This window comes from Mastigoproctus giganteus, chromosome 5 (genome assembly GCF_048544385.1).
Source record: "Mastigoproctus giganteus isolate SK-2022 chromosome 5, ASM4854438v1, whole genome shotgun sequence".
Taxonomy (NCBI): Eukaryota; Metazoa; Arthropoda; class Arachnida; order Uropygi; family Thelyphonidae; genus Mastigoproctus; species Mastigoproctus giganteus.
The window spans coordinates 133377967-133396344 of record NC_143579.1 but is presented as its reverse complement, the minus strand read 5'-3'; positions in this window follow the sequence as shown (position 1 = coordinate 133396344).

Here is an 18378-nt window from a genome sequence, read left to right as displayed (position 1 = left end):
CGAAACTAATTAATACTATTATTACTGGGTTTGAAAAGTTTATAACTTAACAAAAGGAAATGAAAAGGAGGAGCAATAATTATTTTTGTCAAAGGTTATGTAATAAGAGGTAATCAATTACAGTTCATACTAATCATTGTTCAAGTATTAGTATTCACTTAACAGATAATGATGATATAGCATATTTTATTATATGTGCTGTGCACTGCCATATGAATCTATAAATAATTTCTTACTTGAACTTGAAAACATGATTTCTTACTTGAACTTGAACTTAAGTAATAAAAAAACCCTATAAAATTCAGTAGGTACCTCTTGTTGGAGATATAAATCTGAATCCTTTGAACTATGATGAAAAGCCTTTAATTGTAAATTGCTGCTTAATTTTAAACAAATTTTGGACACTTTTTTGCAAAGAGAGAGAGAGTGTTACCTGTTTTAAACTACATTATATCCATGCTGTGTAAACAGGCAACTATGGAGGTACATGGTATTCTGTCTATGATTTATAGTGCCATTGCTAGTAGGGACAAGGACATCATTATCCCTCTTTACAAGGTGATAGTTCCACCACATTTGGAATATTGTACTCTGGTCTGATCATACCTAAAAAACAAAAAAAAAAAAAAAAAAAAAAAAAAAGGCTTAGAACTTCTAGAGAGGGCTCAGAGAAGAACAACCAGATTGGTGATGAGCGTAAAATAATGTTCATATGAAGAATGGCTTAGAACACCGGTTCTTAAACTTTTTTATCCGTGATCCCTTTTCATAAGACGAAATTATTAGCGATAGTACTGGTTAAGTTAAGTCAGGTTTTTTTATACAACCAGCCTGCTTTATTTCTGCAATAAATTAAACAAATATAGAATGAAAGGGTGTATTGTATAATTATTTGAATAGTTCTGTATTAAATGTTTAATTTACTCACGTTTATCAATGTTTACTGCGACCTCCAGAATCTTTTCCGCGATCCACAGTTTAAGAATAGGTCGCTTAGAAGGCGTGGGCTGCAAATGTTCGCAACAAGACATCTAAACGGCGATGTAATTGAGATGTAAGGAATTGAGGTTTGAGCAAAAGTGAATGAGAAAAGTTTTTTTTTTTTTTTTTTCCTTGTGGGTGAGACAAACAGGGGATACAAATATAAAATCTCAGAGAATCTCAGAAGTTGGATAATCTATAGGTACCGGGTAGTGAAACAGTGAAATAAGATGCCTTAGAATGGTGAAGGAAATGAGTCTGAATAAATTTAAAGGGGAACTGGATGATTACCTTGTTGAAAAGGGTATAGTACGAATATTCTGTTTTATTTGAATTTTTATTTATTTCTGGCTTATGCAGAAAAAGGTTTCTTCCTTGCATCACCTGGCAATACTAATACTGGTATACAGTATAGACTGATTAAAACTGTCTTTTGAATGAGAAACAGTACGTGATAATTCAAGCTTGTAAAGAATAATGCAATTAAACCATATGCCACGGTCAAGTAAATTCACTGAAATGGTTACAGGGAAATTATATGATCACCACTTGACACGAATGGCGACGTTTCAAGATTCAGCAGATTCTTGTCATGAAGCCTCTGATTATCGTAAATAAGCATTATTATTTATCTTACCCAACGAACGCACTGGGCTTAGTGTGGCCAACGGTGGATCTCATTAGGGGGCCAACGGCCAAAAGACCAGATGAACGACGTTAAACGAGGATAAAACTCCTCGCCTTTTCCATCCATAATGGATGGAAAAGGCGAGGGAGTTTTAAATATGCTTTTTTTTTTTTTTTTTTTTTCCACAGTGTGGTTGAGTTAACCAGTCTCAAGCTGGGGTTGCATGGTTCCCCCCCTCCCTGAAGGTCGGGTTTTTCGTCCAGCAAGCAAGAAAATTGATCACAAAATACAGGCAATTTAGATATAGAAATATACTGAAGCCGCACATCACAGTTCTCGAACTTTATACGACGGCAAATTGGGCGGGGGTAATACTTCTTCCCTATGTCGCTTTAAAATGAATATGTAATAAATAATCAAGCGAATCTCAGATACCCGAAATCAAGCGAATCCCCAATACCCGATATTCGTAAAAAAACTCATCTATTATTCCTATAAAGAATATATGAGAAATAGTTAATTAGCATGACTAGAAAACTTGCTAATTAAACAAGAAAAGAAAAAAAAAACTGATATTATAAAAATATGACAAGTTTAACAAATTCTAACAGAACTGCCAATGAGCATAATTACCATGACTACATTTTCTTTAATAATATTGAAAAAATAACGTGAAATACATGAAATTCTTATTGATTATAAACTTTATAATTTCAGTTCAGGTGTTCAATAGTAAGGCCTTCTGTGAAATTAGGTATTAATTAACTCTCTGTTGAAACTTAATAAAATTAATTTGTGCAACTTTTATAAGATATAATTACTTTAGTTGTACAACAATCAGCTTTTCGATCGACACTTCGTTCGTTCTTTCGTTCCTCTTGCTTATATCGGAGTAATATCTTACTACTCTGTACATCAGGCATAGACAATTCTTCAGCACGCGTAGGGTTAACATGACCTTGCAATTTAATCAATTGTGCTACCAGTTTATACAATATTTAAAACTATAAGTCTAATTATATAGGTTAATTAAAAATGTGGACGTAACTGGACATTAAAAATTATTTCCATTAAAAAAAATCTTTAAGTTTAACGTTCTTGCTCAAGAGATTTTTAAAATGTTATGCTCACTGAAATTTCGAGTTAGTAACATGATTCATTTTATATTTGTAATACACAAGATTACACATATAAAAAGTTTTTCCTCCTCATAATGTACTTCTCTCTGAGTTATCACAAAATCATTAGCTACATGTTAAGTGTGTGATAAACTTCCAGCCCATTCCATGAAGAATTCTTCATGTATGAATGCAGATGCAAAATACCTACTCAGTTTGTCAGCAACCTGAGCAAGATCAACAGTTAGACCATGGTCATTAAATGGACCAATGCGATTCAACGCTTTCCTTCTCCTGTTAATACAAATCTTTGTTGGTTCTCTTTGCATTCTTTTCCAGAGACTAGAATGAAATTACAAGAGCATTCTTTGCTCTCATGCTCTGCCTTAGCTTGCCTAACTGCCTTTGTTGTCTTGACTGCAGAATAGTTTATATCTACCATAGGCTTCTGTATCACCGGATACTTTATATGCATCCCATGAATTTTTTTCTCTGCCGCAAATCTCCTCAGTTCATCAGACATTCATTTAGGTCTAAGCCTTGAACAATATTTTTTACTAAGTATGAAAAGCCTAGTAGCTTCTACGATCACTTTCCTGAATGCTTTCCATTTAGAAATTGCTGCTGGCAACATCATCAGCTGGTCCCACTGCATCGAATTTAAGAACTGTCTGAGACCACTGTGGTCACTCTCACGAAGGCAGAAGTTTACCTTTTACCCTTTACCTTTGACCGTAGCATTTGAATAATAGCTAAGGAATCCGAAGGTGATCATTAGATCATTGAAAAATAGCTAAGGAATACACTCAGTGATCATTGAATTATGATCTTACCATTCTATTCGTAATGGACTATGCCGCATAGCTGGCAATAAAAAAGCCGAACAGCTTCATACGCAAGAGCAGTGATAATTTGCATCTGGTCGTGCAAGTCAAAGTGAAAAAGTAGCACTTACAGGACGTAATAAAAATATCACGGAGTTTCAAAAGGGCATGATTGTGGGATCTCGTGAGTCAGGTGCTTTTACATTGGAAACGGCACGTCTTGTCTGTTTCTCACGGTCCACTGTGGCTATGATGCGCAAGAATTGTTTCGAACGTGTTAAATCACTTCCCACCTACAGAACTGTAAAGGATTACACAAGGTGGATAGTCGTGATGAACGAAAGGTGCACCCTTTATTTTTATATATTATTGATTTTATATATAAATATAAAAAGCTATTCCATCAAAATTTTAAATTTTAGTGCGAATTCGCTTATATTTTAGCAATAACACAGCATAGTTCTGTTAAGGGAAAGTCTTGTTTGACCAATTTGATTGGATACTATGATGTGGTCACAAATGAACTGGATAATTTTGATATTATACATGGAATAATTTTGATATCATGTATTTGGATATTAGAAAGGCTTTTGATACTGTTACACATGAAGACTGCTGAACAATTTGGAGCACTGTGGCATTGGAGGCAAATTGCTGCTATGGATAAAGGGATGGTTGAGTGGGAGAAGACAGAGAGTGGTAATCAATGGACACTGCTCTTCGTGGACTAATGTTATTAGTAGAGTCCCTCAGATTTCAGTGTTGGGTACATTGTTGTTTTTTATATTTATCAATGATATTGATGAAAGAAAAAACAACAAATTCATCTGCAAAAGACAGTTTTCAGATGATACGAAGGTTGGCAGGGTTGTTAAGGACACTAATGAGAGTACGCTGCTGCAACAGTATCTAGACAAGTTGAGCAGATGGGCTGAGAAGTGGCAAATGAAGTTTAACGTTGACAAATGTATAGTACTACATATGGGAAGCAGTAACCTCAGAGTAACATATGAACTGTGTGGTAAAACACTGTAATACACTGACAGTGGTAGAGAATGAAAAGGACCTGGGGGTAATTGTGCAGGCAGATATGAAGTTTTCTGAGCAGTGCAGATGGTCTGCAAGAGTAGCTCCTGGTGTCTTGTCAATGATATACAGGAATTTTTCTAGCAGGGAGAAGGAGGTGATTATCCCCTTGTATAAGGCAATGGTCAGGGCACACTTGAGTGTTGTATACAGGTCTGGAGGCCTCATTTTTTTAAGGAGGATGTAGAGCTGTTAGAACAAGTACAGAGAAGGGCAACAAGATTAGTGAATGGAACAAAGGGTTGCTCTTTACGAAGAAAGGCTTAAGTTTTGCAAATTACAGTGTCTGGAGACTAGACACCGGCGAGGTGATCTGATAGTGGTGTTTAAAGCCTTGAATGGCTTGAGTATGCTCAATGCCGATGGGATTCTTCCTCTTGCTCAGAATGATCGCCTGAGACGGCATAAATTCAAATTGAGAAAAGACGGTTGTAGGATAGATTATGCGGAAGTTTGCCTTTAGTCAGCGGTTAGTTGATTGGTAGAACAGACTCCCATCTTTTGTTGTGGAAGTTGATAGCCTAAATAAATTTAAGGCTGAGCTGGACAGGTACTTGGAACGAATGGAGGGGTGAAAAGGGAACTTTTTTTTTTTTTTTGGCTGATTCTGCATAAGCTTGCGTCATATGCCTCTACTAATGCTAATGCTAATAAAAGAATAAACAGGAAACGCATGGTTAGAATGGAATCCTAGTTTAGGGTGGTGGTTCTTCACCACCACTCTAAACTAAACTTTTGTTCTAATTTTCATTCCTGAATGAAAATCGAAACAAAATGAATTCAGATGAAAAATCGGGACATTTCCTGGACTGATAAAAGACAGATTAATTTTTACTGACTTGGATTTTCTCGGTTGTTGTTGTTGTTGTTGTAGGGTTTTAGGAGCATCGGTAATTAAGGCTATATTGCTATGTGTATACTGTTTGTAATTTGCGTGTGTTCGGTGGTCAATTTTATGTTTGACGGATGAAAAACTCGATTTTCCTGGAGAAAAATATGCTACCATCGCTTGAGATCAACTAACTCAGCCATGTTGTAAAAAAGGCCCATTAGGGTTTTCTCGGACACGCCAATATTAGAAACATACCTTTCAAAAAAGACTAATTGCATTTTGCTTCAATTAAAATTATCAAATTAAATACAGAATAAATAATGCAATAAATAAATATTCATTTATTGCAATTACAGCAAGCCCATCACAGCACATGATTAGGGGTAGATAATACAAATATAGATAATAATACAAAGGAAATTACATAAAATAATCAAATATATGTACACAGCAGATTTCATATAAACATTAACATTGACTAGAAATTTTAGTTATGAATTAAAAAAAAAATTGCAGAACAGGACATTTGGCTTTCAGTTGCAGTTACTGGGTTGGATTATTTATCTTCACTTTATCGGAGATCTTACTTCTGTAGGCTTCAGAGTTGATTAACCTGTTGAAATCAATGTTGTGATGATTTATAAGGTGAAGGGATGCATTGGGGAACATTCTGTCCATTTCTTTGAGCCTGGAGAGGTTGGATTTGAATTGCTGGTTTCTTGGAGCAAACCAGGGAGGAGGCTTTTGGTATGTTAGTAATACAGTTGGAATAATTTTTTTGATAACAGCACCTTTTGACAAGTGGTACGAATTTAAATCTAATTCTATATTTTAAATTCATTCAAACTACCCAATTCCACAACACCAGATGGAAGTTTGAATGAATTTAAAGAGGAATTAAACAAATTACTGGAGTGATGGACAGGTGTTTTCAAGGTGTTTTCATTTGCAAGGTGTTTTCTTTTCTGTACACCTTTCCTGCATCATCATTTAAGTTCATCAACAACTTATGTGCGTTGTCTGAGCAAGAGAAGGATGCGATCAACATTTAATTTCTTCAATCCTTTCAAAACCTTGAATTCTTTGCTCAGATTTCTTCGAAAGTACCTAGTTTGCAAGTCACTGCAATTTGTACAAGTTACAACTGAAGTTTTTCATTTTCTCGGTAAGAGTGCATTCTTTTGTTTCCCTCACTAATATTGTTGCTCTTCTGTACACCCGTTCTGACAGATCCGCATGCTTCCTAGAACAAAGTTTCCAGACCTGTATTTTGGAAGGACAACTCAAGATATATCTTAACCATTGCCTTATATGAAGCTCCAATCGATTAGAGATATTAAGGAATGGATAAAGAAGAAATGGCACAGCTTCAACTCTTCTTGATACTGAAAATTTTTATCACCTTTTTTTTCACAACGTGGTCGAATTAGTCGGTCCCCCGTAAGAAATCCATGATATCCATTTAAGGAATCCATTTATATCTCGGAAACTTGGATTTTTCGCACAGAAAAACGGGAAACCGCTCGAACAGTGCACACTATTTCAGGCACAACATTGCTGTTTATGTTGTAGGATTTTAGGAGCATCAGCGACTAAGGCCATATTGCTCCTTATATACTATCGATTAATTGCGCGCGTTCTGTGGTCGATTTTCTTTTTTGGTGGACGGAAACCCGAGTTTCGAGAGAAAAACCATGCTACCCTCGCCTGAGACGACTAACTCAGCCACATCATGAAAGGGCCCATAAGAATTTCTCAAGTTATCGACGGTACTGGGAATTCAGATGTGGGGAGAACAGCGATTCTACCAACTGTGCTATCCACGAGGGCAATAATACCGATGCTTCACATCTTCATCCCGTAATACACGAAAACACCTTTTCTGTATTGCGTTTTTGATCACATCAAATATTTTAAAAATGCTCGCACTTCATTTTAATTCTTCATTGGAATACTTTTCGATAAAAATAAATAAATTACTTTTGAAGAAACTATGGTAAGGGTCGTAAAAAATATAACGACTCATGTTTAACATGGAGGGCACTGCTTCCGGGCATAAGCTTTCAGGTGCAATAAACTCGGGGGCACAGTAGTTTTATTGTGCCCTTTGACGTATTGTGCGAATCGTTGTTTCAGCAACTGCAATTTTGCAGTTGCTGAAACTATAATACTACCAGATCTACCACTGCAAGATTCCCAATAATTCAGAACGTCTTTAAAGATAAAGGGGCGGGCCTGTTCAGATATATTTTGGTGGAGAGGAGAGCTAATATTTGTAGTTTTGTTCCCGTACCTGGTTTCTTTACTTTATTTTAAGTAAGCTTTTATATCAGCACGGCCATGCCCAATACTTAAAATTGTTAAGCATACTATGCATTCCGCTTCGTCATCAAGGCGATCTTTTTTGCTTGTCTATCCCTTCGAAATCGTTCCGTATAAACGCATTTATGCATAGATTGAATGGAGTAAAAATAAAATATCTCATGCTCTATCTTATCATTAATTATAAAACGCTTCTGCTATTATTTGATTAATTAAAACATGAAAATTGATGCTTTACTCGCATTTCGACAACCTTAGATATAAAATATACGGCTATTGCTATTTACTACGATAATGTTGATTGCGATGCTGAATTAACAAAATTATAAATTATTAATTTTAACATCGTATATTTAGTAACTTATACATATTTTTGGATAACTGTAAGTGGAGGAAGAAAACTGACATGAAGAGATTGGAATGCTTAATATAATGGAACTCACTTCCTTACAGCTTTCGTATAGTTAAGATGAAATTAAATTAGAAAGATTATATGCTTTCTAATTTATCATCTTAACCATAAGAAAGCAGTAAAGAGGTAAGTAAAGTTCCATTACACAAGATATTCCAATTTCTTCACATCGTATATTTAGTTAAAGAAAATAGTTAGTCAGTGTCCCCAGAACTTTTCTGAGGATATCAGAATATTACACCGAAAATCGGGACAATCCCAGAAAACCTGGACGTCTGGTCACCCTATCTCAGCTCATTAAACAAAATTCCTATTTGAAAGTAAAATGGTTTCAAATATGCACATTAACTTCCGGAAAGAAGTCAGAAGAGACGGATATTGTCGCTTGCCGAAGTTATTAAAATGTTATGATAAACTGCTTTACTATAAAATCATTTAAAAAAAAAAAACATGAAAATTGATGTAACGCGGTATTTTAGTACACTTTAGAAGAATTTGTGGGTAGTGGGGACCACAAATCGATAGTGGGGACTCTGACTTATTCAATTTGAAGAGCTTTCGAGCAACCTCTGGAGATTTAGATGACCCCCATCCCCTCTTTTTCTGATGGCCGACATGCTCAGTCAACTGATGGATGGTGACGATTCCAAAAAATCATACTTCCTGGCACTGTATTGATGTAAATCTTGTAAAGGGCGTATGAAGAACCTTTTAAGCTGTAGATGGGTGCTTTACTGATGCAGCCTCCAAATAAACATCTCCCCAAGAGTCCTTAGGTGATGGTAACAAGGCTGCATTTCAGAAATTGAAAACAAAATGAAGTTGATGGCCGTGTATCACCATAGAAAGAAGATCATATTTTTATCGTGATGTTTAGGGCGGATTTTATCTGTTTTATTTAAAAGTGAATATAACGGTAGGGCAGAAACCACTTCTGTAAGATTACTTATTAAAAAAGTTTGGTGGGGGAGGGGATTGCTCAGGTTGTTTGGACGTGGGAGCCTATTGACTTATTAGTGTACATTTTGTAGAGTGAATACCGTTAATATTAAGAAGAGTATTACTACTGGCTTATTTTTCTAATGTTCGTTTTGGATATGCGTGTTATATATATACTGTATATATAATCACAAATCTTTGGTTCGTAACGCTTCATCTTAAACTTCTGCACAGCTTATATCGAACTTAGAGCAATGAATTTCTACACTTCTAAACGACTTCATCCACTTTGTACAAACCCATTTCATTTGTTTTCTATCAGAATCTTCGGAATACTTTACGTAGACTTGAACTCATTCAATATGTGCAACACACTGTAATTTTTAATATCGCACTGCTTAATGATAACACAAATTACCACTATTTGCTAATGATACAATAGGGGCGATTTCAGCCTTATAGAACTGTATTGCTACTGACATATGAATCCCAAAGTAGGGGAAATGTTTTGTTTAGGACTTATGCAGTCAACAGATGCCATTTCGAAGTTAATATCTGGTATAACATGTAACTGGTATAGTCCTAGTTTTAGAAGAAATATAGCCTGTTGAAGCTCACGAATATTAAATCTTTTATATTGCATACTTATAGGGAAAGGAAGGTAGAAAGTATAAAATAATTTCTCTTATTTATGACAATGAGCGAGCGCTCTAACAAACTAAACACAATTATTAATTAATCATTAAGCACTCTCCCATCGATAAACTGAACTCCTGGCTGGGAAATATATGGGCGTGAGCGCGCACGCGCACGCGCGCGCACACACACACACACACACACACACACACACACACACACACACACACACACATGAATTGTTTCCAATCTGTACGTATCTAGCAAAGACACACATTGAACTATATTAACAGAGAACTGACATCATACATTTAAATTATACAATGAGATTATAATTTAAATGGCATCACACAATTAATATAATACAATGACATCGTACAATTAATATAATACAATGACATCATTCAATTAAATTATACATTTAAATTGTACAAATTACATCACTCAAAAACGACTATATGTGCAAATTGACTACCAAACTGTTACATATTCTGTAAAACAGTAATGGGCATAATCGAGAATCATAATTATGGTATTTTCATAATCAATTATATGCAAATTAGATGATTACGAAATCTACAATATTTAAGACTCACTCAATTGCATATAATCGATTACGACCATGAGCTCTCCTCAGAAGAATTCTTAGGCCTACGAGACCCGAATTTTTACAATTTTGCTTTAGACGAATGTAAGGAAGATGTAGTCAGTATTTTTTTAAACATATTTTTGAATGAAAATTGCATAATAGTTTCTGTTAAAATGAACAACTAATAGACTACTGTATATTAATATATTTCCGAAAATAAATTATTTCTCTGCGTTTCAAATTCCCGTTCTTACTTATATTTTATCATTCACTCTTATTATAAAGTAATCCAATATTTATACGATTAAAAGATAATAACTTCATCATTATTATATTTTTTTTATATTCATTTAGAGAAGGCAAGGTTTTTGAACAATGAAATTAAGTACAGTAGTTGGTTTTTGTTGTCATTTTATTTTTGATAAATCCGTAAGAAGTACTCGTGAAAAGATCAGAATAGAAAATTTGAGATGGATGGGATGCGCTTGCTTATGTTTACATGTGGTGTACATTTAATTCCTGTAACATTATTTCTTATTTGCACAAAAACCTAAATTCCTTTCAGTGGAAGGTAACTATTCTGCTAGCCATCCGCACTGAACTGTCTATTAAACCTTGGATACGAGTGAAGCCATGAATGTCTCATGACGAGAACTCTGAATATTATAACAATTTTGTGCATCATACAGAATAAACTATCATTTGTTTCTTAATTATTTATCGTTTTTTATTAAAGAACCATAATTTATGATAATCTCATGTGGTGACAGTATTTCATATATAACTTATTAAGCACGAAACTATCCCGTATATCAAAGGAGAATAAACAGCCAGAAACATTTAACCGTTTTCTCTCATTCGATTTTTTTTTTTTTTTTTTTTTAGTGGAAGAGTATGAAACAGCTTGGAAACGAAGCTTTTCCGTCCCTGAAACTCCTGTAGACTGCTCGCAACAAGTTTGTTAATCGCTATTCGGAAAGGACTGCATGGAGGGTTTCGCCGTTGGTACGGTCATTACCACCTGCGGTAATGATCATTACCACGGTCATTACTACCCATTCGACTGGTGCACGGGACGTCTCCTTCAACGTGACCTCCCGTCTTACAACTAGAAAAAAATAAATAAAAAAACTGAAATCCATATATAAATACTGATAAGAAAAAACGAATATAAGCAAAATAATCATTAAAAAACAGTAGTATGTATTCCGGTGATCACCTTCTGACCATAGGAAGGTTTATTTATCACTGAAGACCATGCCATACTCACAATTCAAAACCCATTTGATCCGAAACAATGCTACTGTGAAATAGGATTGAGTTCTTTTTCTCTTTTCTGGGTTGTCACTGAATGCTTGGCCAAATCTGATCAAATTCTGTTTGAACCCTTCCATATATCAAACAAGTCAGGCAATGAATTTCATTTTTTGTGACTGATAGAAATAAACAGTAAATAAATAATTAACTCGTTGTCAGTTAATTAATTAATAATACATAAAAATAATTGATTTTACATCACTGCACATACCTCAACACATACAAACGTTTTGTAATGTACTTTACTTTTTCCTGGATTTTAAATAACAATGGAAATATAACACATTTCATGCTTCTGCTTTATTAATATAATTAGCATATAGTAATAATTCATAACCTATATTAGGTAAACTGATAGGCTAAAAAAAGCACAACTTTTATGAACGAACATAGAACCGAGAATATTTCTTTTCTGTACATCCGCCGTATTGCTGATTCATTGCTCCAGTCAGCAGCAGCAAACTTATATCAAGTGCTTCAGCTGGACTATCCATATACGGTATATGGATAAACCATGTGATATTTATGAAAAAAGAAATAATAATTGCCGGAGTTTTGTATTTGACTGATTTTAATGATGAAGAGACAAATATTTCTAAAACAGTTAAATATAAAATTTCATGAATTCCGTCTATTTGGTGGTCGAATATTACATGCAGACGGACGAACAGATATGATGAAGACAATAGGCATTTTGCGCATATGTTTGAGAACGTACCTAAAAATGAATGAAACGGCTGCTGTAGTCGAGTGGGCAAATGCTAGAGTCCATTTGTACTCGCGTTTTAGTTGACTGTGGTTTAATGTGACTTCTCCCTGTCTTGTGAATCTGGTATTCTCTTTCTGTCTTGTGAATCTTCTATTCTCTTTATGTGATGAATTTTCTAACCCTACGTGGCCGTTCCAGGTAATAAATAGAAAAAAAAAATATTTTTTTCCCCGCTATAAAGGAAATTCATACTAGCATAAATTTTCATGTATGTAAAGCTACATAAATGTCCACGGAGGACATTTTTAGCATGGGAAAATTGAGTATCGGCAAACACAGGCACATTATGGCTATGTTGCTCTTGCACCGTAAAGTCCACAAACAAACAAACATCGACAAACACATAAGGATAAAAGCTATTTGAGCAGCTACGATAAAACTACATTAAAAATGAATTTAAATTTTATAATGTCAGGAAAGAAAGTGAGCGAGTGGTGTTACTGTTTGTGTTCCGTCCTTGTTACGAGGAAATTAAAATGGAATGCAACGATCTTACCACTTCTCTAGGCTCTCTACACGTGAGTATGATTTTACGCTATATTAGTTTAGATATTGTGTCCTGAATTTGGGACGCGCTTTTTTAAAATATTTTTGCTCAAGAAAAATGGATGGCTTAAATTACGTAAGTTGCATTTGTTACAATGCTACTTGTTCTTTTCGAAAATTTTCTACTACTGGATGGCACCATATGATCTTTTCATAAAATTAATGCTTGGTTGGACCTTCAAAGTGAGGTCTACATGGATTACCGTGTGGGAACAGTGCATAAGCCACCGAGCTATGATAGCTTTAGTTTTAATGATGAAAAAGCTATATTGGAATTTAACTAGAGATGATTTTTTTTTTATTTAAATTTTATATTCTAAACTGCAATATTCTGAAATTACAAAGTTTGAAAATAAATATACTTTCAGTGAGGTGAATTTTTAAATACTACGATTTTTTAAAGACGATTTCTTCAGTAACAGAAAACAAAGTATTTAAAAGCTCCGAAGTTTAAAACAAAGACAGCTGATTTCATCTCATCATCAAATCATCATCAAAGTCCCACTCAATACCTCAAAAACTTCCAAATCGATTTAACAGTGTCGTCTTTTGCCATTATTTAAATTTCAAAGAGAGAAACAGACGGAGGTAGAAAGAGAGTGTCAATCATATTGATATGTTTGTACAAATAAACTGATTAATCACTCATCTGACATTTATCCTTACCGTGACTATTTTAAAAACTTCTTAACAGGGCAACAGCGACGTCGCGTCAATTTTGGACACTATTAAAAATGCATATCTGTTCTCCACTTCGTTATTGTAAGTGTAAAAAAATAAGGGTTATTTTTCTGAACCTTAAAATAGACACAATTTGCATGATAATTGACATGGACGGATTTACTTTACTGCTGTGGGAAAAAAAGCATATTTCATTGCAGATAGTTAGCAAACATTGGCACATATTTTAAAAGTAAGCCGTACAGTTTACAGGTTTAAAATTAATTTTAAAAAATGAGAAGTTATCCCATGCTGACTGGAAGCATGTGTCGTATGTGAAATCGTTGATATGCGGACTAACGTTTAAACCGATGTATAAAGAACCGGTAGACAACTGCAAAGTTGAGAAAAATTGTGATAAAACTGTGTAATACATGGAGAAAGAATCAATTTTTTTTTTTTTTTTTTTACTATAAAAGGAGGCAGCATAGATAACATATCGCACATTAATTTACAAAAGTATCGCTGTCCAAAATTCACCGGTCTTCAGCATTATATCAGTAAAGATTGTTGATTCCATGATAACCAAAAAATACTTTGCGTTGCGCAAAATTGGAAGTATTAGTTTTTAATTTGTGGATGGCTAAAAATGGTAACAGATGATATCAGACTAAGGCGCATTTAGGGCTAGAGCCTCAAGCTGCGAACAAATTTAGACTATGTATATAAAGTGCTTAGCATCATAATACACAGCCATTTCTGTATAAACAGAAAATTTTTAAGGTGGCATCGTTTTAGGTTATATCTCATATTGTGAATACCTTCACAACGAGTTGCCATGATATTGCACTACTTCGAATAAGTAACGCTTCACCTAAGGAGAAGACTAGTGTTACTTATTCTCAGATAGGTACCACCACCCAGACAGCACTGTTTCAGGGCTATTTGGCCCTTCGTCAGTGAGTGGGTAGGTACCCAAGTGATGCAATGATGGCAAAAACAGTTATGAAGTATAACTCCACAATATGAGAGATGCCTGATGGTGTATGATGTATTTAGACTAAGGCGCATTTAGGGCTAGAGCCTCAAGCTGCGAACAAATTTAGACTATGTATATAAAGTGCTTAGCATCATAATACACAGCCATTTCTGTATAAACAGAAAATTTTTAAGGTGGCATCGTTTTAGGTTATATCTCATATTGTGAATACCTTCACAACGAGTTGCCATGATATTGCACTACTTCGAATAAGTAACGCTTCACCTAAGGAGAAGACTAGTGTTACTTATTCTCAGATAGGTACCACCACCCAGACAGCACTGTTTCAGGGCTATTTGGCCCTTCGTCAGTGAGTGGGTAGGTACCCAAGTGATGCAATGATGGCAAAAACAGTTATGAAGTATAACTCCACAATATGAGAGATGGCTCTAGCCCTAAATGCGCCTTAGTCTAAATACATCATACACCATCAGGCATCTCTCATATTGTGGAGTTATACTTCATAACTGTTTTTGCCATCATTGCATCACTTGGGTACCTACCCACTCACTGACGAAGGGCCAAATAGCCCTGAAACAGTGCTGTCTGGGTGGTGGTACCTATCTGAGAATAAGTAACACTAGTCTTCTCCTTAGGTGAAGCGTTACTTATTCGAAGTAGTGCAATATCATGGCAACTCGTTGTGAAGGTATTCACAATATGAGATATAACCTAAAACGATGCCACCTTAAAAATTTTCTGTTTATACAGAAATGGCTGTGTATTATGATGCTAAGCACTTTATATACATAGTCTAAATTTGTTCGCAGCTTGAGGCTCTAGCCCTAAATGCGCCTTAGTCTAAATACATCATACACCATCAGGCATCTCTCATATTGTGGAGTTATACTTCATAACTGTTTTTGCCATCATTGCATCACTTGGGTACCTACCCACTCACTGACGAAGGGCCAAATAGCCCTGAAACAGTGCTGTCTGGGTGGTGGTACCTATCTGAGAATAAGTAACACTAGTCTTCTCCTTAGGTGAAGCGTTACTTATTCGAAGTAGTGCAATATCATGGCAACTCGTTGTGAAGGTATTCACAATATGAGATATAACCTAAAACGATGCCACCTTAAAAATTTTCTGTTTATACAGAAATGGCTGTGTATTATGATGCTAAGCACTTTATATACATAGTCCAGATGATATCATTAATGCCTTTTCGAAGTGAAAGTACTTTATGCTCGCCCCAGGCAGTTTTTGCATGGGAGAACTTGCGTCCGTGGATTGACAAAAATCGTCACGAAAATGCGACACGAAATGCCACAGCAATCTTAGCCATAAGCAAACCCAGGCTAAATGTACCGGTTCTCGTCCGATCACCGAAATTAAGCAGCGTTAGGCCCGGTTAGTACTTGGGAGGGTAACCACCCGGTAAGTTGGCTTTTGATGTGACACTTATTTAGATGTGCCCTAGGCAGTTTTCACATGGAAGTCACTAGCATCTGTGAATACACAAAATGAATTACACCCCCACCAATCACGTAACCGTGCCTGGTACCAATCCTTACCAGGCACGAGCGACGCAGCACGTTGCGACGCTGCGGCGGCGCGCAGCACCGTACGTAGCAGCGACTTATGACGCAATCAGCACCCCTACAGCGCGGCCACAGTGTAACTCGCACGTGTCGCGTTTACGTTTTAAATCGCTATAACTCAGCTTCTAGAAATCCGATTTTAAAAATTTAAAAACCAAAATATTTATTTCGTCATTCTCTACCGTATTTCCTAAAAAAGTTAAACGGAAAAAAAATTTTAACTCAACATGCCGAAGACTAATAGTGAGCATTGTTTGTAAGGCATACAGAGCATGTATACATGCTCTATACGACCACTGAAACCACCTCCATTGAGTACAAAGGAAAAATCTGTAAATGCTTTGTAATAAACTTGTAAAACAATTGTGTAAAATATTAAACCACTGTAACATTGAAATAATAAACGTTTTAAAGGATTCTAAAGAAGTTTCACTTAACTTCCGCTATGAGTGCTCGGCTTACACAATTTTTTTTTTACCTGCATTATTTTTTATTGAAAAATATACATGCTATTATGTTTAAAAATTATGACCATTCTGTGTTCCATTATGTAATATTTTGCGAATAAAAAATACATGGAAAAGTTTCATGAATCTCCGTTTCCATATTTTCAGAGTTGAATTTAATTATAATAATTATCATATAATTTTACTGGCTTCCCAAGGCTTAATAAGCAGACCACACTGAAATTGATGCGCATTTGAGATAACAAAATAAACATTGTATCTTTTCTGTGTTATGGGGACATCTGTATTCCTCTACTCTAGTTTCAGATAAATAGCACGTCACTGAAAAGTAATATATCTCTCGACCTCTCGGATCATCATAAGCTGCCTCACTTTGATATTGTGTCGGCCCTTGCACAATTATAAGCGCGTGTTGAATGTAAAGTGTAGGATTTCGAACTCATATTTTACTGATGAACTGCTCTTCCTTTATGGCAGTTCTGAGAAATCGTTCCTTCTTGTCATAATTATTAGTGTTTACTCTAACCGACTAGATTTATATATGGGTACTGAACGATTGCTTAGCCCTAAGCCATCTCTCGTCTACTAAAGTGTGAAGTTTTATGAAGTTTTCTTGAAGTAGTAACACGCATAAAAAAATAGGAGAAAATGGGATGCAGAACACATGCACCAGATAAAAAATACTACTAGAAAATACAGACAAAAAAAGAAAATGAAACACACAGAGCAATAGTGGTATCTACAAAAAAAGGATTCATACTAAAACTCATTTATATAGCTGAGAATGCACAGTCGTGACTAACATAGTAGCTTGTCCCCCCCCCCATTATTCTGGCTTTTTATGTTTCTTTTTTGCTCTTTCTTTTTTCGCACTGTGTGGTAAAGTTAGATGGTTTCGAATGAGGTTTGTATGTTTATGCCAGGAAACTGAAGCTTTTTGTTCATATACAAAGGAGGCAAACTGGAGTGCAATTTGCATACAGGTTATGATGCGTCAAATAGCTCAACTCAAAGAAGTGGAGTGAAAACAGCACTAGTATTTTTTTTTTTTTTTTTTTTTTTTTTTGATACCCTGTGTACCGAGTTTTTGTTGGCATCCACTGGTATTGCCTTACCTGCAGTGGATGTGGGATTTGATTTTTTTTTTTTTTTTTTTTTTGCTGTTGCTCTTGGATTGGGTCCCCAAGGGTACTGGAAGGAGTGCAACACTTTGTGTTGCACTCCTTCCAGTGGGTGTGGGATTCTGTCCTACAATAGGACGTCACACTATAGTGAAAATTCCCCCACCTGGTGGTTAGGTTAAACTTAGTTGTGGCCCACCTCCGGACAATGGACAGACTTTCCAGGTGATCGCCGTCCTGGTGACTAACTGGTCAGAGAGAATTAAACAACACACACACTGCACAAACATAACATTGCACACATTTCTGCCCTTTTCACAGAGTTCAGTGTCATCACAAAGTGCCTCGGCAGAGTTGAATTAACATTCTGGAGCCACTGTTCATAAGATAATATACGTCTTCGAGGAAGGCTTAAAAGATGTCATGCGCAGAGATTAGTAACTAGACACCTTGGATGGAGATTTGATTGAGGTGTATAAACCTTTCGGGAGAGTAATAAAATGAAGTAGAAATAGTCTCACTGATGAGTGAGACAATAACTAGAGGAC